This window comes from Ambystoma mexicanum, chromosome 8, assembly GCF_040938575.1.
Source record: "Ambystoma mexicanum isolate Mex_15411 chromosome 8, UKY_AmexF1_1, whole genome shotgun sequence".
NCBI classification, from domain to species: Eukaryota; Metazoa; Chordata; class Amphibia; order Caudata; family Ambystomatidae; genus Ambystoma; species Ambystoma mexicanum.
Window position 1 is genome coordinate 890,607,627 of NC_090929.1, and position 22,976 is coordinate 890,630,602.

A 22,976-nucleotide genomic window follows, 5' to 3' on the forward strand; every position below is an offset into this window, starting at 1 on the left:
GTTACTTTGGCTCTTATTGTCTTTCAGGTATCACTTTCACCTTGGATCTCACTCATCCGGACTCAAACCCCTTCAGATATCTCTTTCACCTTCCTTTTTGGGTGTGGGCCACTTGGCCGCTTTACTTGGTGCCTTCCCTCACGCGCTTGGGTTCCCACCTGTTTGCCTGATTCTCTCTCACTCTCTTTTGATCAGACTCACCGGTCAGCCTGCCAAGGTCAGCGGCTCTGTCCTTTGGCATGGGGATGAGGCCCGCGTCTCACCACATGCCCCTCTAAATCCTTGGGGTTGGCACTGGCCCCAAGGGAACAAGCAGTTGTCTGGACCTCAACAGCAAGGTCCTGGCTGCCTGAATTAAGCATGTACGAGGCATGGCTCCTGTGACAAGCTGCAGCCCTTCCTTCTCACTGGGCCAGCGTCGCCCCACAATGTTCTCCTCTGGATTCACCTGACAGCTCCCATTCTCCTGGTTTCTCAGCTACAGACAAACTTCCCAGCCTGTATTTGGGATTTGAAGAGGGATTGTCTGACTGTCTCAGCCTTGCAGCCTCCCTCTTGCTCTCCCAACTGCATCTGACCTTTCTCTCTCAGCAGCCTCCCTTTAGACACCTTTGTGAGATTAATGGGCAGCAGGTGTGCGATTAGGGTTGGGTCTGCCTGACCTTGTCTGACTACATTAAGGGGACAGCCTGCTGTCAGAGTGTTGTAGTCTGTCTTCTGTGTCTTAGTCGGTTTTTCACTGGTAATCCTCACCCCTTCCAGGTTGCCTCTTCTTCTTCGCCTCAGTATAATGCGAAAATGGGGTGTGGGGCAAGTTGTGTGTTTGAAAATACCCCCAAAAAACAGAGGGTTTGTATGGTTGTGGATAAGAGGTGAGAGGGGGATGCTGTGTCTTGCATAGGGTAATCCCATGGGAATGACCCAGGACTCCCCTACTCGGGTTATCGTCCTGTACTGGTCGACTCCCAGGGTCTGGATCCAAAGGCGATGGCTGTGCCCTGGCCACCCGAATGGAGGATTCTCAGGGTCTAAATGGGAGAATACTCCTAGGTTTTCTCACATACCCTTCCCCTAAACACCTGGCTTCGTGCATGAGGGCCAATTTTAAGTTCCTGGTTTTAGGTTTCTTGTTGGAAATCAGTGACTTCCCCCAAGCAGTTTTCTTATTCCCTGTTTTAAATGGGGAGATTCACCCTTAAAGGTTTTACTGTGTATTTTTGCCACTCTTGACACTCACTAGTGAAATCGGAGTAGTAAGTTCCTAACACTGCACTGGGCTGGAAGATTAGTTATCACGGCCACAATAAGTTGTAACCTTCTGCCCAAGATGGTAGCAGGAATTTTGGTGAAGGGATGATTCTCAATGTGACCGTGAACACAATGGATTTTTCTTTTTCCCCCATCTGTTTCCACCCCAGGGAAAGTAAATCTGCCTGTATGGCACATTCTCTATTTCCACTGTCCAGTTGTGCCCAAGTGGTTTGCCCTCCTATTGTAGCAGGTACCCTATAGGTGTTTTTAGCCAAAGTGTATAAAAAGGCTCGAGATTTTCTTTGATTCCTTTTTGTGTTTTTAGAAAGGGGTTTCTTCTGGTTCCTTTCCTTCCCACCTCGGGTTACATTAGACTGGGTGTGAAGGATGTGTACCAGGGGGGTTTCGGTTTTCATCTTATTATCCAGCCCCTTTTGTATGGGATTCTGTGGAGATGGTATCTGAGAAAACCTATTTGGTTTAGTGGACAGGATTTTGTACTATGCCCCCAAGCTTGATAAGAAAAACACTTCTGATGTAGTAAAGCAGAAATTGGAGCACCCTCTCCCTAGTTCTTGTCCCAGGCAAGTTTAAATTCCTGATTGTTAATTTTTGAAAATGCAAATCCTCAGGACAAGGGTCATCGGTGTGGTTAAACCTCCTACAGTTTTAACAGGGATATTCCATATCATAAGATGAGTTGGTCACCTTAATGTTGTCATTTCCTGAGGTTTTAATTCCCATTTGGGATGAGATGTTGGTACCTCAATGGAGGATATGGGACACAAGGTTTTTCTACTTTAATGACTCCCCATGGTTGATTTCTCCCTTAGACTCACAGTTCTTGGAGAAAACTGTAGTTTGAATATTTTCTTCCTGTTCCATTAAGACAGTGAGAGAATAGTCAGGTAAAGTGTTTCTTACTTCAAATAATGACCCAGGGCCTGTGCTGTTATGCGGGGTCTTCTGACCATCTGCCGGGTCTACTAGGGCCAGAGGTACAGATACAGATTCCTCAAAGGGATCACTCTCAAGGCTCTCCCCCTTCTCCCAGCAGGGTTGGTCACTTGGAGAGGCTTCTACTTGTTGTTCAACATGTATTTGTGGGGAAGGGGAAGCTACAGTTCAGCAGTCCTGAACTACCGAATCCCTTGGACCTTTTCATTTTGCTAAACGCTGTTTTTGTTATACACGTCATCATCCCACTACTGACACCACATGTAAGAAAGGCATGGTATCAACAGTAAGACAGACACAAGTGACCATAGTTCAAGGGTGTTTTTTGAACTCCAAAAAAGGGATTTGAAAAACGCCTATCTAATCCTAAATCTACAGATGGGAGCATACTACAGCCATCAAATAATAATAATATAGTCCTAGTGGTGTCTTGTCAAAATAAAAGGGTCTATACTAATAAACCTATTGCCAATCCTCACCTCTAAATACAAATAGTGTGGGAAACAGTGTTGCGAAAAGAAAGACGTGTTCACAAAATTATATGTCAGGATGTTCAGGCCGTTGGCCTCCCTTCTCCACGTTTTAGGCACGGGGCTAGGTGGCACCCTCGTGCTTGGCATACGCAAGCTTTGGCTTCTCCAAGATGCAGTTCAGGACAAACAACAGGGCCTTCTGCGACAAAGTCTCTTTCCCCTTGAAAGTCTCTTATTTGTAGAATGCCATGGAATGCAAAATAATATTTAAAGTTTGCTTCTCTTTCAGGTTTACACAATTGAAATGGGATATCCTTTCCAAGACTTCTTACTTCCACATTAACTTTCCTTCATTGTCAGAGGCTTTCAAAACTGTATGGCTGTGCTTTAATCGCACACATGACCACACTGACACTGCTGCATTCTGGTACTTTTTTTTTTTAAAACATTTTTTTATTGAAGGTCTCAGGAGTTACATTGGAACCCAGTTAACACAGTTTATAGTCGCATATACAACAATATTACCATTGAGTGTTTAACAATCTGTCGTTTACATGGTTGTTTCGTTGTCTGAAAGCATATCACAGAGGCATGCCCTGAAGGGGCCCCAGATGTCCTTTGGCCTACTCATACTTGGTTGAGTCAGTACATACTGCTCCTCGCATTCATTAATGTAGGTTACCTTGCGCAGGAAAGTGTCCATGGTGGGGGTGTTCGGGCTCTTCCACGCTTTCAGTATCCATCTCTTGGCTATGGCACATGACACATTGAACAGCCTCCTGATTTTCTCGGAACATTTACCAATATCACCAAACAGATATTTTTGTGGGGTCAAGTGTGGGGGGGTCTGTGTGATTTCAGTTAAAATATCTGCAACCCTCTCCCAGAACCGTGCAACAGCTGGACACTCCCAATACATATGATAGGATCCCGCTGCCGGGGACCCACACTTAGGGCAGTTGCCTGGGTCGTCAGGCGTAAATGTAGCGATCCTGGCGGGGGTATAGTGCAGACTGTTTAGGATTTTAAACTGTATTTGGTGCAGTCCCGCATTAAGGGAGACTGTCTTCGTGAGTGCGCAGTATCTTGCCCACTTATCTTCGGGTATTGGCATCTTCATATCTGCTTCCCATTTCTCCTTCACCTGATTGGTCGTAGAGGAGTAAGTCTGTATTATCTTGTAAAGTTTGGAAATTCCCAGTCCACCCTGTGTTGTGACCAGTTGTACGCACGGGTGGGAAGGGGGTTCATCAGGGAAGGATGGCCAGCGTGCTTGATATGCGGACCTAATTCGGTAGTACTGTAGTGTCCGGAGTTGCCCACCTCCCATACCCCTCGTGAACACAGCCAGGGTCGCGAATTTTCCCTCTATGTACATGTCCCCCACTTTCATCTCCGTATTCGGGTCCCAAGCTTCCTGTATACTGGTGTCAAATGTGGGGGGGAGGTTGGGGTATTTCCACAGGGGGATGTCAGGGTTATATGGGATCTCTATTTTCAGTTTTTTATATATAGCTCTCCAGGCCTTTACCGTGCAGCTCACAGGGTCAAATTCACAAGAGTCCTTATGTCGAGTGCTGAAGATGACCGACCTAATGTCGGTGGGCATCGTGGTGTATTCTTCTGTTCGCGTGTGAGGTGAGGTGTCCGATTCATCGTACCAGTACCTTGCAAACTGTGCCTGTGCCACCGTGTAATAAAGCTCAAAGTCTGGTGCAGCTATACCCCCCGTTTCATATGGTTCTGTCATTCTCTCCCAGCTGATCCTAGCCGTCTTCCCTTTCCAAAGAAACGACACAACCATGGATCGAAGCCTGGAGAAGAACTCCCTCCCCGGGCCATATAGGGATATTTACAAATAGATTTAGCAGTTTTGGAAGTACAATCATTTTAAGAATGGCAATCCTGCCGTGTAATGAAGTTGGGAGATGCCTCCATACCTGCAGTTTAGTGTTAAGTGTATGTAGTGCCTGATCATGATTATCAGCGTATAAGGTTTGTTTATTACTAGACACCAGTACCCCAAGGTATCTAATGTGGTGTTCAGACCATTTGAGGCCACACATTTGAGCTGGGCATTTTGTGGAGGGGGTTAGCGGGAATACTTCTGATTTCGCACTGTTAACCGTATATCCCGAGTACTCTGCAAATTCGTTGATGTCTGTCATGATAGGGACAATGTTTTTGTCGGGTTCACGGACATAAAGCAGCGTATCATCCGTGTATAATGATATTATTTGGGTGGCTCCCTTCAGCGTTATGCCTCTGTTGTTATGTCTTAACCGTATTGCCGCCGCCATGGGTTCAATTGTCAGGGCAAAAAGAATAGGGGAGAAGGGACACCCCTGCCTGGTAACCCTGCCTAGCTTGAACAGTTCAGATATAGTCCTGTTCATGCATACTTTCACACATGGAGCAGTATAGAGCAGTTTGACATATTGGATGAAATACTGTCCCACCCCGAACGCCTCCAGTACCAGAAAAAGGTACTCCCAGGAGACCGAATCAAATGCTTTCTCGGCATCAAGGGATATCGCTACTGCTTGCTTATTTGGATTAATCTGTGACATTATGCCGAATAGCCTACGTAGGTTTAAGTCAGTGGATCTTTGGCGAATAAACCCGCTTTGATCCGTGTGTACTATTGTTGGCGTTACGGGTAGCATGCGGTTCGCCAGTACTTTCGCAAAAATCTTGGCATCCACGTTTATCAGGGACAGGGGTCTATAGGATGACATATCCTGTGGCGGGCGTCGGGGTTTGGGCAGCACTGTAATTATGGCCTCGCGCATCGATTGTGGCAAAATTTGTTTACCCAGGGCCTCTCCCCACACTTCCAGAAAAACGGGGACCAATTCTTCCCGGAATTCCTTATAAAATTCCACTGCAAGGCCGTCTGAGCCCAGCGCTTTGCCAGACGCAAGTCCCTTGATTGCCTCGGTGAGCTCCTCTGCCGTGACAGGTTGCTCCAATATTAGTTTATTTTCTTCTGTAAGTTTAGGGAGGTCCAATGTAGCAAGGTAGTTTTTAATCTCATCTGGGGATTTCCTATCTTTATTCGCGTATAGTGCTTTGTAAAAGTCCACAAATTCATCATTTATTCCCTGCTCGCTTGTTATCATCACGTTTTGTGTCGTGTGAATTAATGCGATCGGGGCCATTTGTTTTTTATGCTTAACCAGATTGGCCAGCCTTTTCCCTGCTTTATTCCCTTCCCCATATCTGCGAGCCCTTGCAGGGGCTGCTAAATATTGTACCTCCCTTACTGCCAGTCGGTCAAATTCCCTAAGAGATTTGTGTATTTCAGCCAGGGTGTCTCCACCGTGAGTCCGGCTGTAAACTTGGCTAGACGGAGTATCGTGTCCCTGTCCGTATAATTCAGGAGACGTGCAATAATGGTTTGGGGTGGAGCGCCCGGCTTGGGGATTGGTGCAAGGGTGCGGTGAGCTCTTTCAACGAGGAAATGGTTTGAAAGAGATTCTTCCCCCAGTACGGATTTCAGCAGTTCTTCCACCTGCCTTTCCATGGAGCCTTTGCCAAACGCCTCCGCCACCCCTACAATACGGATATTGTTCCTGCGGGACCTGGATTCAAGATCTGCGCACTTGTTCTGAGTCTTGCGTAGCTCCGTCTGGAGTAGGGCTATATCACAGCCGTGTTGCGAAAGCACATGTTCATTTACACCTATCCTGTTTTCTGCTTCCGAAATGCGTGTGCTTTCCTTTTCCACTCGCGCTTTCAAGGATCCAATCGTCGCCACTATGTTGTCCAGTTTTACGTTGACGGCAAGGAACCCATTCTGCACAATTGTTGCCAGGCGGTCCAGGGGATCTGTGTCTCGATTTTCCTGTGTTTGTGTTGCCCCTCCTGCTGTCACCTGCGGCTGGGAGCTGGAGAAGGAGTCCATTGGGCCTGTCTTTCTGCCCCCTGTGGCCTTCTTCTCAGTGCGGCCCATTAGGCAAAGTGACCACCTGCAGAATGGATTGTGCTCTCCCACGTGAACGGAACCGTTGTACCTGCGTTCAGTAATTGCCCACTGTGGCTACAATGGAGGTTGACAGTGCAGCCCCTGCCCTGATCCCACAGCTAGGGTGCGCCACAGTACAGGCAGGAAACTGGGCCTTTGTCACTATGGGCGAAAGATCTTCACTGCAGGGGCCTAGTTACGGAACCACACAGCTCTGGCGCATGAACGGGTATTGGCTGCTGGGTATACCATCCAATCCAGTGTTAATTTATCTGGCGTGCGTTTCCCTGTCTGAAGGATCGTGACAGTGCAGTTCTCCAAGTTGGTGAGGCACCCTGCGGTCAGCCACGCTCCCCGCCTCTCCTCCGAGCCGCCGCCAACGCATGGAGGCCTCGGTCTTGTTGATGCGTTTACTCCCCGTGCCCATGCGACTGAGGCTGTATCGCAGGGTGTCTCGCCTCTCGCCGTGCCTCCCCTTGGTGTTGGCTGCCTGATGTTACAGGGCCCCCGGCGCTCCCCGCCTCCTACAGCGGCCCACTTACTTCACTAGCGTGCCTCTGCTGGACTTCTGCCGCAGGGGTCCGGGGCGCGCACTGCAAACCCAGCCGTCTTCAAGCACCCGGTGTGGGCCTCACAGACCCGATGCGGGGGGAGCTGCCCCAAGCTCTCGTTCGGCGAAGAAGGGGAGCCGGAGCCCTGCCGCCCCTTTGCAGCGCCTGTATGTTGGTAGGCCGCACCTCCCCCTCTGGGCTCGCGCGGGAGCAGCGTGGAGCCCAGCAGTGGTTACGTCTCAGCTCTCTGAGCGCCGCGACTTCGCCGACCAATATCTCCTCAATCCCAGTGTCGGCGAGCTCCGTTTTTTAAGGGGCACTTCCTCGGGTCCTCCTCTACTGTATTTTGTAAATATTTTCTGAGCAGTTGCTGACTGGAAGGATATTCGGGGTAACAGGATTCCGCTCGAACCGGAGCTCTCCACCTAGGCAGCCATCTTCGACGTGCGCAACAGACGTTTCACTTCATGGACTTCACTTTCATTTTACAGCCACTTACGATATCGTGTTCACTCACACGGGGTCACGCTGTCACTTTGGCTCTTATTATCTTTCAGGTATAACGTTCACCTTGGGTCTCCCTCATCTGGGCTCAGACCCCTTCAGGTATCACTTTCACCTTCCTTTTTGGGTTCGGCCACTTGCCAGCTTTACTTGGTGCCTTCCCTTACATGCTCCACTTCCCACCTGCTCGCCCGCGTCTCTCTCACTTTCTCTTTTGATCAGACTCACCAGGCAGCGTTGCAAGGTCAGCGGCTCGGTCCTTTGGCGTGGAGGGGTAATCCAGCTAGCCCTCTGGAGGGGTAATCCTCACCCCTCCAGGTTGCCTCATCTTCTCAGTATTATGCGGAAAAATGGGGGGGGGGGTGTTGTGTGTTTGAAAATACCCCAAAAAGACTAAGGGGTTGTATGGTTGTCGATAACGGGTGAGAGGGCGATACCATTTCTCACCTAGGGAATTCCCATGAGAATGAACCCGGAAACCCATACCCGGTGATCCTCCTGAACTGGTCCACCACCAAGGTCTGGATCAAAATGCGATGGCGTGCCCTGGTCACCCGAATAGAGGATTCTTGGGGTCTAAATGGGAGAATACCCCTAGGTTTCTGACAGCTCCTTCTGCTACGACTCTGCTACGGCCATGAACTGCTTCTTCCTTGGCTTCAGCTTCACGAAACAGCTGAGTCTCATTCTAGGGTTTAAATATTCTGCTCTGGTGTTCTAATTGAAAATGACTAGACCGCATCTCTGAATAGACAATCTTCTAAGTTCCCATTGCCTTTGAGTTCCTCTTCTTCATCCCAGTACTTCTAGCATTATGGGAATCGAAGTCCATAGCAGAGTGTGTAATATTAAGTTGTTCCATTTTAGTCTTAATAAAATAAGATTGTCCTATAAACTGAGAGTCACTGGAGTAAGGGGAGCTTATGGAAAGAGTATTTAAATTTACAATAGCATGCTGATTTCTCATTAAAACAGAATCATGATGACTTCATGTTTTCTTCTTCAATTCTTAAGTCTCCGAGGCACCAAGTTGGTTTTGTTTAACTCGCTGTTTATAACAGGTTCTTTGAACATTGAGATTAGAGGGAATGGTACATTGATAGTATGCCATTAAGAATTGGGAATGATTTCATCTTCATTCTCTGAAGAAGAAGAATATTGTGTCCCCCCTAGTGGAGTCACTACTTCCCCTTGATAGCCACCTCCTCCCATGTGATCCTTCACCTGATACCATACCCAGGGTTAGGTCAGGCAGCGGATGACTTCCCCTGGACACATGGGAGGAGACATTAGGCTGGGGTTTGGTGATGACTTCACAGGATTCACCACACAATCCCACCTCGAGATAGGGCCATATGGTAAAAACCCATTTTCTTCCCATGTATTGAAAGGAGAATAGGAGAGGGAGGTTTTCTTTGCATTTTTCTGGAAGGTTTTGAAATCTGTGCCAATTATGGTTTCCTGTGGTAACACAAGGATAACAGCATCATTTATTTGGGTTGATTCCCCCTGAACTTGGATGGTAACTGGAGTTTTGTGATATACTTCTTCATCGCCATGAGTACAAGTACTTTTTATTGGGGTTCCCCTTTTAAAATCTCTGGTGGATATTAAGGCTGCTCATATTGCTGTCTGTTTACTACCTGAGTCAATTAGTACATTGCTGGCAGTTTCAATGTTTTCTTCTTCAATAAGACTACCTTCCTTCCACTCTCTTTCCCTGTCATGTAACTAATATCCATGGGTTCCTCTTTTTTATTTGAGGGACAATGTCTGGCCAAAGATCCAGAGTGTAAACAAGAAAAACATACAATGGAGGTGGCTTTAAAGGTCCATTCGTCCACTGGTTTTGTTTTCACTCTCTGTTCGTTTACCATGGGTTTACTTTCTCCCCTCCCTAGGTCTTGTTTTTTTTTATTTAATTTTTTAGCATTTATATAGCGCTGCAAACCCTCAGGCATCTGAGCAATGCTTATTATTACCCACGGTGTGTGGTGCTCATTTATCGACCTCGGAAGGATGAAAGGCTGAGTTTGGCCCTGGCGGGATTCGAACCTGTGTCAGCAGGCTCTGCACAGATGTCAAAGCGAGCGCTGTATTCGCTGTGCTGTGAATATTGGTTAATGTGAACTATCTTTTGCTGAAAAGGGCAGTTGGGGAAACTCCTTTGGATTTTTTTTGGTTCTTCGTTTTGATGTTAACTGTTTAAATGTTTACTGGCCTCAGTGTGGTTTTGGGCTTTCTCTACGGCCATTATTAAAGTAGGTCTAGTTAACTGAAGGACTGCCCTTTGTAAATAGGGGGGAAAGGAATGTATAAACTGCTTGATGGTTAAGGCTTCCAGTACTTTAAGTAAAGATTGTTTACCAAACCATAATATTACAGTATTCTGTACTTAATCCCTCAGTTCTACAGGTTTTTTTCTGGGCTTAGTTTGATGCTTCTCTGTTAATAAAAGTTATCGGTTTGGCCTATTTGTTTATGCCATCAAAGGTAGCTGTACCTGAAGGATTTAACTATTGATAAGTGTTTTGTAACACACCTTTCAATAGAGGAGCCAGATAGCACGTTTTAAGTGATCTCCCAATGGAACTGATGCGCCAACCTCTCAAAGTTGAGAAAAAAAATTCCCAGGTCTTCCTATTCCTTGTAAGGCGGGAACCCCATGGGGTAAAACAGGTCTCTGTTGAGAGACAATAATTCGATCCAGCCCGGTTTGGAACAGATCCTCGGCTTGGATCTCGTGGGTGGTTAACTGAGTTAATAGATATTCTATAGTGGTCATCTCAAAGCTGTCCATTATATCTGGGATTTTGCTGGCATCCTCCTCTTGAACAGGGTCAATATCCATTTCTAATACACAGAAATCAGGATCTTGAATTACATTTTCTGTTGGTGGGGTGGGAAAGAAAAATACCTCCTCTACCCTTTAAGTCTGCTCTACTTCTCTGGGGTCAGGTATATCTTCCTGTGGAACAGGTTCCCCCAGATTTTCTTTCACCGCAGGGTTCAGAGGGGTCTCCTAAGGCTGGGCTTTATGCCCAAGGCGGTTATTGGGGGGAGATCTATTTCAGCTTTAATTATCAAATTAAGTTAACTGTGGTTTTATTTCATAAACTTGAGAGTGTCTAACAAAGTGCAACCCTGAAAATTGAGCTGTTGGTATCTAATAGGGAAGTTAAATGTATTCAGTATCATTTGTTTAATATTAAGGATGGTCTCATTCAGGGTGGTTTCAAATATGAAATTGTCTTCTAACTGTTGCATAAATGAGTTTCATTTAAGGTAACAATAACAAAACTATCATGGAATTCTGATGGGTTCCCCAGTTTTTTGTCCTCTCCCTTAGTTGGGCAGAGCAGTAAAATGCGGCAGTGCTGCATTTACTGTTCCGCCCAATCTTGATTTGGGCAGAAAGTGGGAGTTTTACCTCCAGCTGGAGGTAAAAATCTCCCTTTCTGCCCGTTTTCGGCCCTAATAGTGTGGCGCTAATAGCGCCAAGTAACCCACATTGTTTCCAATGGACCCAATGGGAATGAGGAATTACCTGCCCACCGCAACTCGGGATCTGGAGCAAATTGCGCGTATCGAGTTGCAGTAATGCTAATAATGTTGGGCGGTATCCCAGCCCAATTAGCACCAGGATACTGCCAACTCAAGATGATGCCCTTTGTCAGGAATGAAACTCAGATACATATTAAATATGATTTTGGCTAAAGACTTTTATTGATAAATAAAAAGAGGATAGGAAAATACCTTGCCACCCCTGCACTAAAGGCGTTTTCCTACCTAAACTAAAAACTAAGGATCTGTCTGTGACAGAATGTCCAAAACAAAACCATCCTGTGTCCAAAGTACTATTTAGACACTCACATTCTAAGGAAATAAATCTTAGGTGAAAAGGATATGTATTCGGCCTTCAATGTTTCGAAAAAATATTCAAATGGGAAAAGGAATTAATAACGCCAGCAAAAAGTCTGGATCCTTCTCCCTGTTTTTTTACAAACAACAATTCTTGTCTTTTCTCTTGATTAATACCAAAATTATGCTCAACTGTCTTTGGCCTTTGTTTTGGCCTTCCTAGAAAACAAAACTAAAGATCAATCTATGTCTTGTCAAAACTATGCAAACTGTACTTGGCCCTCATCACAAGTGAGCCGGTCCGGAAATAAAGGTACCGGTAACAACATTACCAGCACCTTTTGTGGACCTGCTCACTTCGGCCTGACCTGCCGGTAGTTTTGGCCCTAACCAGCAGATATTTCATTGAACCACTGGCACTGTTACTAAATGTGCTAGTGCTTCAGGTTTCCCATTCCTGTGGGGTCAAACTTACCATTCCTTCGCCGCCTTTGATATCCCGGTAGCACCGGGATGTTAGGCAGCAGAAACGGTATGGCGAGCCTGCCGGTAACCCGCCGGTAGCACCGGTGGGTTACTGTCAGACTTGTAATGAGGGCCCTTATTTCCAAAACTTATCTAGCCCTCATACTAAAACAAACAATCAAAGGTGTAAGGTAAATGTCTCGGTTTGATTTTTCAAAAAGTGTGTAAAAACGAAAAATGTCAAAATTCAATAAGCAATCATTAAATCCAGGAGGTTGTTCCCTTCCCATTTATTGTTTCAGGAAGAATAGTTAAGTGTTCTTTTCAACCAATGATTGCTTAAGAGTGGCAGAAATGTCTCTTTAACACAGGACTTTCTTCAGGATGGCACACATGCCTTTTGGAAGACTATCAAAAGTGTCTCTTTAAAGTGTCTCTTCTCCACAATAGATTTTACCGGATGACCACAGTGTCTCTTTTCTACCATAGATTCTTATGATACAGATCCCCTGGTACACGCCATTGACAGGTATTTTTCAAAAATGTCTTTTCCTTTTTATATGGATTACCTGGTATACTCCCCTGCCAGGAATCCTCCTCTGGGTTTTGCAGATCCTCTGTTATATTTCCCTGCCAGGTATCTTTCTCCCAAAGGCTACCTGCCTGATGTGTTTTCCACACCAGGACTTTTCACAATGTTCTCTTTTAGTATAACACAGTTGTACTCTTTCACTGTTTATACTGCCTTGACTTTGGATACTACTTACTCTAAGTTTCCCTATAGAGACATCTCATATATGGATATTTGTACAAGTTCTGTATGTTAACTTCTTCACTAGTAGTTATTTGCTTGTGGCAAGTGTGTTCCAATTTTCCCCAAATTGACATCTCAAACATGGAGACTTGTACATATATTGCTTTTCAACTTCTTCATTAATGTTCATTTGCTGGTGATAATATTTACTCCAGCTCTCCCTATATTGACTTCTCTTATATGAGGACTTATGTTAATCTCGCCTTTCAAATTTACTTGGTTGGTATTCAAAACAGGTTTTTAATTGTCCATGTGTCTACGGTACATCCCGGGGTTCCCAACTCCTATGGGAATACTCACCAGTGTTTGGTGGCATTTCTGACTCCTGGCACACTGATGCGGAGGTGTTATCTCTTCGGGAAGGCTTCTTCTGTTCACCAGACCCTCGCTCAGTTCCCTCGTCAGCTTCGCATTCTCTCGCCGGTACAACTGCCGCTGTCCTAGGAGACTGTGTCCCCAGCAGGCTCGCTGCCATTGCCGGTGATGCAGCGCTTCTTTCACAGCACCCGCTGTGCATCTTTTGGTCTCCTGCTCCTCAGGTAGTGGCTCTAGGAAAGTCCTAAGAGGACAGTACAACAGATGTGTGTAGAGCTGACATTTTATCTGATGCTGGGCAGCCGGGTTGGACTCACTCAGTTGGCCGACTGAGTGTTTCATTACAATAAGAGAGATCGTGCTCTCAAACCAACCATAACACCCAGCGCAAGTGCCAAGGGTTTGACATCCACAATTGTTTTCAATCTTTGTTTGAGTCAAAAACCTTACAGACAGGAGATATTAAGTGCGCATTATGTGTACATGATGTATAGATGTTCTGTTTGTCTTGTTTTGCAAGAAGAGGTTTTTGATTCTTACAATGAGAGGGATTTTTGAAGTGACAGCAAGCCATCACTTATTTAGAAATTATAGGTTATTCTTCCTTTGGAATGTAAGAATACTGCATCTCTCCTGATGGGGGTTATCCCATCACCCCAAGAGCCATCTCCTCCAAGGCGATCCTCCCTCGCAATATAACCCCAGGGTCAGGATCAGATAGCAATTGCCTTCCTCTGGCCACATCGGAGGAGGTTTTAGGCTAGGGATTAGCGATGATTCCACAGGATTTACCGCAATAGGGACAAACATCAAAGATTCCCTTCTGTGGTAGATGTTCTTTTACTTTTTGCTTTCGGTGTTAACAAATGGCTTCCATTCTTCATATGTTTTGGGTTGTTCAACTTTCCGTATGCAGTGTGCTCGCCAATACGCCCCAGTGTTCCCTAACTCCCAGCATGGACTCCCTGCTTTCTTTGGTTCCGGTTAGGCTTCTCTTCTTTTCGTGGGTCTCTGGTTAGTGTCTTCCTGCTTCTTTCCACTGGTGAATGCCCAGGAGCCCTGCACTTGCTTCTGGGATTCCCACATGGAATCTTCTTCATGCAGCCTTCCTCTGGTCAATATCTGAGCCGATTGGGGCCAACACCTTTCTCTCAACTCCTCTGTAACATGAAGAGCAGCAGCCCGTTCCCACCAGAATTCTGCCATTTCTTCTGGCAATCTTGTTTTAAACATCCTGGGCACAGGTGCAAGGTCCCAACAATTAGAGTGTTGCCTGTGCTCAGGGCTTCTTCTGCTCTGTACTCCTCCATTCCTCTTTCTCGTCACAGTGTTAAGGTGTTTCTGGGAACCATAGTTCCTTTTAACTAACTTGCACAAAACCATTGGAAGAATGGTTTCATCATGTTCTGAAGGCAAGTCAGTGTTTGGAAGTTGATCTGCAAATTGGTTTGTGAGAAATTCAGCATTCTCCTTTGAGGGTGCAGGGAAAAACACACAATAGCCATTAAGGGGTTTTGTATGGGAGATTCATCCTGCAAGGGGAAAGGGGATACCATGTCTCATACGTGGACCACCACCACACCCACATGAAGGTTGTCTCCTCCCAGGTGATTGTCTCTCATATAGCCATCGCCAGGGTCAGGATCAGGTAGAGGCTGCCATCCCCTGGCTGCATGGGAGGAGGTCACCCTTGGGAAAACAGTGATGACTCCATCGGATTCATCAAAATCTTTATCCTGTAAAGGAAGACATACACAATACAGGGTCCAATTCAAGTTTTCTTCTTCCTAAAAACTGTTGTGTTTTTCATCCCAAATTTGACTATTTTTCCATTTAACAAAAGATTGCTGGATTTTTCCATTAAACTAAAAAGATTCCCTTTTGAGCCTTGTCATCTTATTTTGGGCATATACCCTTGTTGAGGATGGGCTGTGTGAGAAAGGCATGGTGCTCAGAGGTCGACACAGACACAAGGATACACGTTTCGAAAAACTTTATTCATAAAAATAGGGTTTGAAGAATGCCTAACTTGCCCTATTTCTAAATGGGAGTAGTTTCAACCATTAAAATAAAGAAGAAAGAATAGTCCAAAATTCTACAGCACTACTGGGATGTACAAAGCCCCAACAGCCAGCTGTGAGGCGACTTGCAGAACTGCTCTTAGTTGGGCATGCAGAAGGGTAGTCATGACATGGGGGAAGGTCCGCCCCTATAATGCAGAATTGTGGCTTCAAGATGTCGCCTACTGCCACGACATGGAAACAGCGTTTATTAGGACTCTGCCACTGCATGTGCGCCTCCAACAAGTCTGGGGCCCCTATATCAATTATCTGATGACTGTTGCAGACTGATAAAATGTCACAAAGCAGAGAATGTCAACTGATACTTCACATGCTTAAAACTGTGATATATATGTGCTGCTTGGATCTGTGTATTTCTTGGGGTAGCAGGGGGAGGGGGCGAACCAGACTCTATGTTTGTATTGATTGTTGATGTTGATTAATGCAAAAATAAAGTATTAAAAACAAGAATAGTTCAAAAGTCTGTCTGTCAAAAGTAAAGAATCTGTCTGCGTCAAACCTAAGCTTGCCCTCACGTTCAACAATGTGTAGGGTATTGGATAAAATATATAAGTGTCTCAAAAGAATATCAGGATGGTCATGGAGTTTCTTCTCAACTCTCTTCTGCAAGCTTAAGTCACTCAGGATCTCCCAAAGTTCTGTTAGTTCGAAACAGTTCACAAAAAGGCAGTTCAATAATTTTCTTATTTGGCACAGTTCATGTACTTCTCTCAGGCTTCCGTCGCCTGATTCAATGCTCTTTAGTATAACACAGTTCTGTTTTAACAATGTTCTCTTTCTCAGGGTTCCCTTGCCTGATTCAATGCTCTCTAGCATACCACAGTTCTACTTTAACAATGTTCCTGGGTGGATCTTTCCGGCTTTCCTCACCAGAGTTTAGACCCTCTTTACTCATTACTTTCAACTCTTTAGTATTTTACATTACAATATTCTATCCTCTTGATACACAGCGTTCCCTTCCCCAGTCTTCGGGGTTCGCTCATGTAGTTTATGTCGAAGCCTTTCGAAACATTACAGGTTTAGTTATTCCCATGCCTGACCACTCCAACACTGTTGCATTCTGGTTATCGTATTCCTTATAGTTTGTTAGTCTTTCCTCAAGCGTGCCTTCTAGCACAACAACACGTTCCATTTCCTTGTCTCCATCACAAACGTGCTCCTTAGCACCCCTACAAGTTTCACTTTCTTGTCAATTCATTTAATCACTCAGTTCTGTTTCATCCGATCCCCATCGGGATCTTGCTTCACTCAATATTCTGTTCCGTAGCATTTCCCGTCAGCTTTCACTTTCATTAACTTTATTCAATATGCTTTTCACATCAGCGATACTTTGTTTAACTTTTGCATTTCACAGAGACTTTAAACATTGCGTTATTCCACAGGTCCACTCTGTTACTTTGTTTCATCACAGTTCAAAACAATCAAAGCTTGCTTTCAACACGTCTCGCTTCTTACTAGTAACCTTGCTTGCAACTTGGTAATCATTTGCGTCGTTACAAACTGGGCTCTCTCATAACTTTGAACTCTCCGGCTATACTTTAACAACGCGCCCTTCACAGTTCTTTTATCCGAGGCCAGGGTCTCTTCTCTCCTGCCCCTCAGACTTAACTGGGTGGCTTTGCTGTCCCAGGGAAATGAGCAATCTCTTGGGCCAATGTTCTAAGAGATTAACCTTCCTTTGACAAACCCGTTCGGCTTCTTGGAGACATGGCTCCCTCACCACACTTTCTATTGCTTCAACCTGCAGCCTTGTAGCGTCTCGGCATCCCATTCGCGCAAGCCTGGTTCTCAATAGCTGCTGCTCAGCTGCACGCCATCTCTTTTGCTCTCCTTCTTGAACTCGCCTTTGCCTTCCTGGCTTTCGCTTCTCACTTTGTGGATCTGAGTTCCACCTTTTATGCGTAGTTCGGTTCTCATTTGGATTCAGGTGTTTATTATCGTAGATAAGTGCCTGACTTTGTCTGTCCTCATTAGAGGGACATTCATAGAAAGAGAAAAGTCCTTTTGAGTGTAGGTGTTCTGTCGTAACGTTATTAAGATGAGAGAATCATTGACGGTTCTGGGGATACCAGGTATCTTGATGACGGTAGGGTGAGGGGATGTCAGGGAGGGAGTTATTTGAAAGGGGGGTATCATGTCTCACCATCGGTTAATCCCTCCCCAATCCCAAGGAAGCCTCCATCCAGGTGATCCTGCCTCGCTAGTCTGCCTCCACGGTCGAGATCCAAAACTGTTGGCCCTCCCTGGTCTACCTGTTTGGAAGATTCTCCGGGAGTGGAAAGGAAAAATCCCTTAGGTTTTTCACAGTTGATAGCATGTAATTCTTCAGATGCCGTTTGCAGGCTGCAGCTCACATGTTTGTTTTTAAATTGGCTTTTCTCTTTCTTTGCACACTTTTCTTTGGTTGTTTAATTCCCTGCAGTGCCCCTCATTCCCCCTTGCTCTTGCTTCCTGCGGCAGCAAAAGGGCGGAAAACAAGAGGGAGCTTTTCTTTTTCTTCTGGGATCTTTGTAGATAACTATGGATTCGTTTTTCTTGCACCATCACCTTCAATGTTGAGAACAATGGAGATTTTATTTTCTAGATCTTTTCCCCTCTTTGTTCTCCATCCCTCATGCCCTGGAAATAATTCTCCAGTTAGTGCACTAAATAGAGGTATAGAAAGGTGATTTAGTAATAGATAGAAACACAATCTTTTAGGAAAGACCTACATCCCATCATGATATTTTCAAATTTTGGCATGAATGTTCATTAATACAAATAATTTCATCCAGTCATTCTCTTGAACTCTACTTTGATTACTTTCTAGTTAATTGTTCTTGTTATTTCTTTTCAGTTTCTGTTCTGCAGGTTTCATTCTTCAAAATTGCCTTGAACCCTAACTGATGATAGCTCCTCAATCATTCTCAAGGCTGGTTGAGCGTGACAGCTTTTCAACTGATTGATATGGACCCATTTTTCTTCGATCAGATCTCCTTTTGGGATGTGGATCGTATAGGTGACAGGCGAAATCTTATCAATGATCTCAAAATCACCTCTCCAAGAAGGTAAACCTTCTTCTCCTTGGCTTGGTTTCTGTAACGCTTAACTCTGGTGCCCTGCAGGAGTGCCTGGTCCGGGTCATCAGAAGCGTGGCCCTCTGGGATGAGATGCTCAGTCCAAACCACTCCCTGCCCACTGTCCGAATGAAAGGCTACTGCCCAGCGTACAGTGCAGTTGGGAGTGATTTGGGTAAAACTCCTCAGTGTTGATAGGAATGGTGGTGGGCAATCTGAAAGCACCTATGAACAAACAAGTGGAGGATGTTCGTGTCTGCTTTCTTACTCTCCCTCCACCTCCCTTCCATACCTCAAGGTATGCTGGCTAGCAGGACAAGGAGGCTGGCTCACCTTTGAACTAAAGTAGTGCGCCCAAAGTGCCAGGTAAGTATCTGGTCCAGTTCCGTCACTGGTGATTGGTGGACCAGACCAGCTGTAGCGCACGTGATGCCTTCTGCAGGTATAGGTCCTTATTTGCGCTTCAAATGTCTTTTCTGTACTGCAGCAGCAGTCAAGTCTTTATAGATGGTTCCGCGCGGAGCGCGTTTTAATGTCCTAATAACGTTCTTGTCTTCTTTATGTGTTTTTCTCTAGGGGCAGCAATGCTGTGTCTTCCTGACAGCTGCCATGTTGGAAGTCATTGTAGCGCTAACAGATGGTGCGCAGGATTCGTGGAATCACAGTCATAGTTAAGCAGGCTTTGAAAGGGGGTTCAGGAGCATGTGGTATTGCGTTCCGAAAAGCTTACTGTGGTTTTCTTCTTTCCAGGATCAGAAGCGCGCTGCTGTGGATCGAGGGAGCGTTCCATTCTCTACTCAAGTCTGGGTGAGTATACAAGTCAGCAAGAAGTCCGAGGAACAAGAAGACTGCAGGGATCCAGAATCAGGTAAGCAGGAATGTCGGCGGAAGGCCGGAATGTAAAAGTCTTCTTGCATAGGAATCGGGCAGAGCGGCAAGCGTTACACCGCTTGTCAGTCAGCAGGAAAAAGTGCTAAGCACAGGGCGTGGCCCGGGACATGGTTTTATAGCCCTGTGCTGCACCCTGTACCACTAGACCACCAAGGATACTCGAAGCATGGGCTGCCTGGGGGCCATCTTGCATTCTGCACAGAGTCTTAACCTAGATACTATCTTGGTGGGAGCTGCCGGCATTTGTGAACAGATGCCTGCACCAGCCAGCAACCCTTAGTGCCCATGTTTTACCCATGTTGCCACACCTTCACCCACCGTTGTGTGAGATTGTGCCCTGTCTGCTGGGGGTCATGACGGCACTCCCCTTCAAAGCCCCTCAAGGAAAGCTATCCCCAGCCGACCAGGGTGGTTGCGATGGTAGCGAGCTAATAGGCGTGGTGCGTGTATGTTAGCACACTGTACCCCTTCCATTCAACAAGATGATAAAGTTTCTTCTGTATGATTTTAGAGTTTAAGATATCTTGGACGTCATACTCAGTTTCTACTCCTTGTGTTTCTACTGGAAGGGGTTTGGTTATGGAAAACCAATTACCAGGTTGCACAGGTTTCAACAATGATACATGAAAAACTGGATGTGTACGCAGTGTGGGAGGTAATTCTAGCTTTACTGCAACTGGGTTAATGATGGAGACTACGAGGTATGGGCTAATATACTTTGGATGGAACCTCTTTGGACCTTTCAATTGGATATGTTTTGTGGCGAGCCATGCCTTATCCCCTGTATGGTAGGTGGATGCCTCGATTCTCTGTTTGTCTGTGAAGCGCTTTTGGGCTGCTTCTGAGTCATGGAGTGTTTTGGTGGCTTTTTCCAGATGCTAGTGTGTAAGGTGGTTATAGGAGGCATCTCAAACGGTGTGGGTGGATCAAGGGAAGTGGTGCGTGGGTCTCTCCCATGTAGGAAAAAAAAGGGGGAAACCGATTAGAGCTATGGATAGTATTATTATACGCATATTCTGCTGCCCAAAGGAGGTCAACCCAACTTTTGGCTGCTTGAGTAAACATACACCGCTGGTATTGTTCAAGGGTTTGATTGGTCCTTTCGGTTTGGGCGTAGGCCTGTGGATGATGAATGGTTGATAAACAAATCTCAATTTGGGCAATGGCACAACAACTCTTCCAGAACTTGGACACAAACTGACTTCCTTGGTCGGATACAACCATTGATGGAAAACCGTGCAACTTGACTATGTTCGCTAGAAATACTTGCTAGAGTTCCTGCATTTGGTAATCCCTTCAGAGCAATGAAATGTGCCCCCTTGGTCAGGAGATCGACCACGACCAGGATAGTGTTGTAACCATTACATGGGGGGAAGTTTGTAATAAAGTCCAAAGATATTGTATGCCAAGGGACTGGTGGAATGGATAACGGGTGGAGTAAACCTTGTGGCTTGCGTTGTGACGTCTTGTTCCTGGCACGGGTGTCACAGGTTTTGAGATATTGTTTGACATCTTTACGCCATGTGGGCCATTAAAAACTTTGTCTGATCTTTGTCATGGTTTTTGTGAGGCCCGGATGACCTGCTGTGAATGTATCGTGGTAGACATGGAGGACCTTACTATGCATAGTGGTCCATTATATCTGGGATTTTGCTGGCATCCTCCTCTTGAACAGGGTCAATATCCAGTTCTAATACACAGAAATCAGGATCTTGAATTACATTTTCTGTTGGTGGGGTGGGAAAGAAAAATACCTCTTCTAGCCTTTAAGTCTGCTCTACTTCTCTGGGGTCGGGTATATCTTCCTGTGGAACAGGTTCCCCCAGATTTTCTTTCACCGCAGGGTTCAGGGGGGTCTCCTAAGGCTGGCCTTTATGCCCAAGGCGGTTATTGGGGGGAGATCTATTTCAGCTTTAATTATCAAATTAAGTTAACTGTGGTTTTATTTCATAAACTTGAGAGTGTCTAACAAAGTGCATCCCTGAAAATTGAGCTGTTGGTATCTAAAAGGGAAGTTAAATGTATTGAGTATCCTTTGTTTAATATTAAGGATGGTCTCATTCAGGGTGGTTTCAAATATGAAATTGTCTTCTAACTGTTGCATAAATGAGTTTCATTTAAGGTAACAATAACAAAACTATCATGGAATTCTGATGGGTTCCCCAGTTTTTGGTCCTCTCCCTTAGTTGGGCAGGGCAGTAAAATGCAGCAGTGCCGCATTTACCGTTCCGCCCAATCTTGAGTTTGGCGGAAAGTGGGAGTTTTATCTCCAGCTAGAGATAAAAATCTCCCTTTCTGCCCGTTTGCGGCCCTATTAGTGTGGCGCTAATAGCGCCAAGTTACCCACATTGTTTCCAATGGACCCAATGGGAATGAGGAATTACCTGCCCACCGCAACTCGGGATCTGGAGCAAATTGCGCGTACCGAGTTGCAGTAACGCTAATAGTGTTGGGCGGTATCCCAGCCCAATTAGCACCAGGATGCTGCCCAACTCAGGATGATGCCCATTGTCAGGAATGAAACTCAGATACATATTAAATATGATTTTGGCTTTTGATAAATAAAAAGGGGATAGGAAAATACCTTGTTACCCCTGCACTAGAGGCGTTTGCTTACCTAAACTAAAAACTAAGGATCTGTCTGTGACAGAATGTCCAAAACAAAACCATCCTGTGTCCAAAGTACTATTTTGACAATCACATTCTAAGGAAATAAATCTTAGGTGAAAAGGATAATGTATTCGGCCTTCAATGTTTCGAAAAAATATTCAAATGGGAAAAGGAATAAATAACGCCAGCAAAAAGTCTGGATCCTTCTCCCTGTTTTCTTACAAACAACAATTCTTGTCTTTTCTCTTGATTAATACCAAAATTATGCTAAACTATCTTTGGCCTTTGTTTTGGCCATTCAGTTTATAAATGTTCAAAAATGGAAAACGCAATAAATAACTTTCAACTGAAAGTGTATTCCTCCCCTGGATTCTTCTTCTGTAACACTCACCTGATTCCCACGGAGGCGCGGGTCTTGGCAGGAAGGTGTCTGTAACACGAAACGTGATGTGCAGGATTTGGTTGGCTTCTGGGGTCGAACCTCTCCGCACTGTGTGTCGGACTCGAAGGGTGAGGTTTCTGCAGGTGAAATAATATGGGGGTTAAAGGTCTGGGTTGTGAATGTCCCTATCTCTCTCCTCCCAGCCTGACTGTTGAGCCCGCCTCCCAGGTCAACGTGCTCACCTTAGATAGGTGAATGCTGGGCTCTCCATCTGCGTCTAGTGCAGGGTGCCGTTGCCAGTTCCTTCACTGGTGAAACGTTGGCCTCTTGACTTCAGAGGATGGGTACCGTCGTTGTCTGCACGACCGGTAAGTTTCTGGACACCTTTAGTCTTTATAGTCTTTTTATGCGTGGCGGTGAAGCGCCTGGAATTGCGTAAGTATGGCAAGTGCTCTTACTGTCTCTTTCTTTGTCTTTGCAGACGACGATGCAGAATGAAGAAATCCGGAATTCGCCGCGTGCCGGTAAGTGTAACACTGCTGTTGTCTATGAAGAAGCAGCGTGAAGAATCCGGAATGCACAGCGTGCCGGTAAGTAGAATAATGCTGTTTATCTTTGCAGGTGAAGATGCAGCGTGAAGAAGCCGGAATGCACAGCGTGCCAGTAAGTATGATAATGCTGTTTATCTTTGCAGGTGAAGATGCAGCGTGAAGAAGCCGGAATGCACAGCGTGCCAGTAAGTATGATAATGCTGTTTCTCTTTGCCGGCGAAGGTGCAGCATGAGACACGGCCGCTGC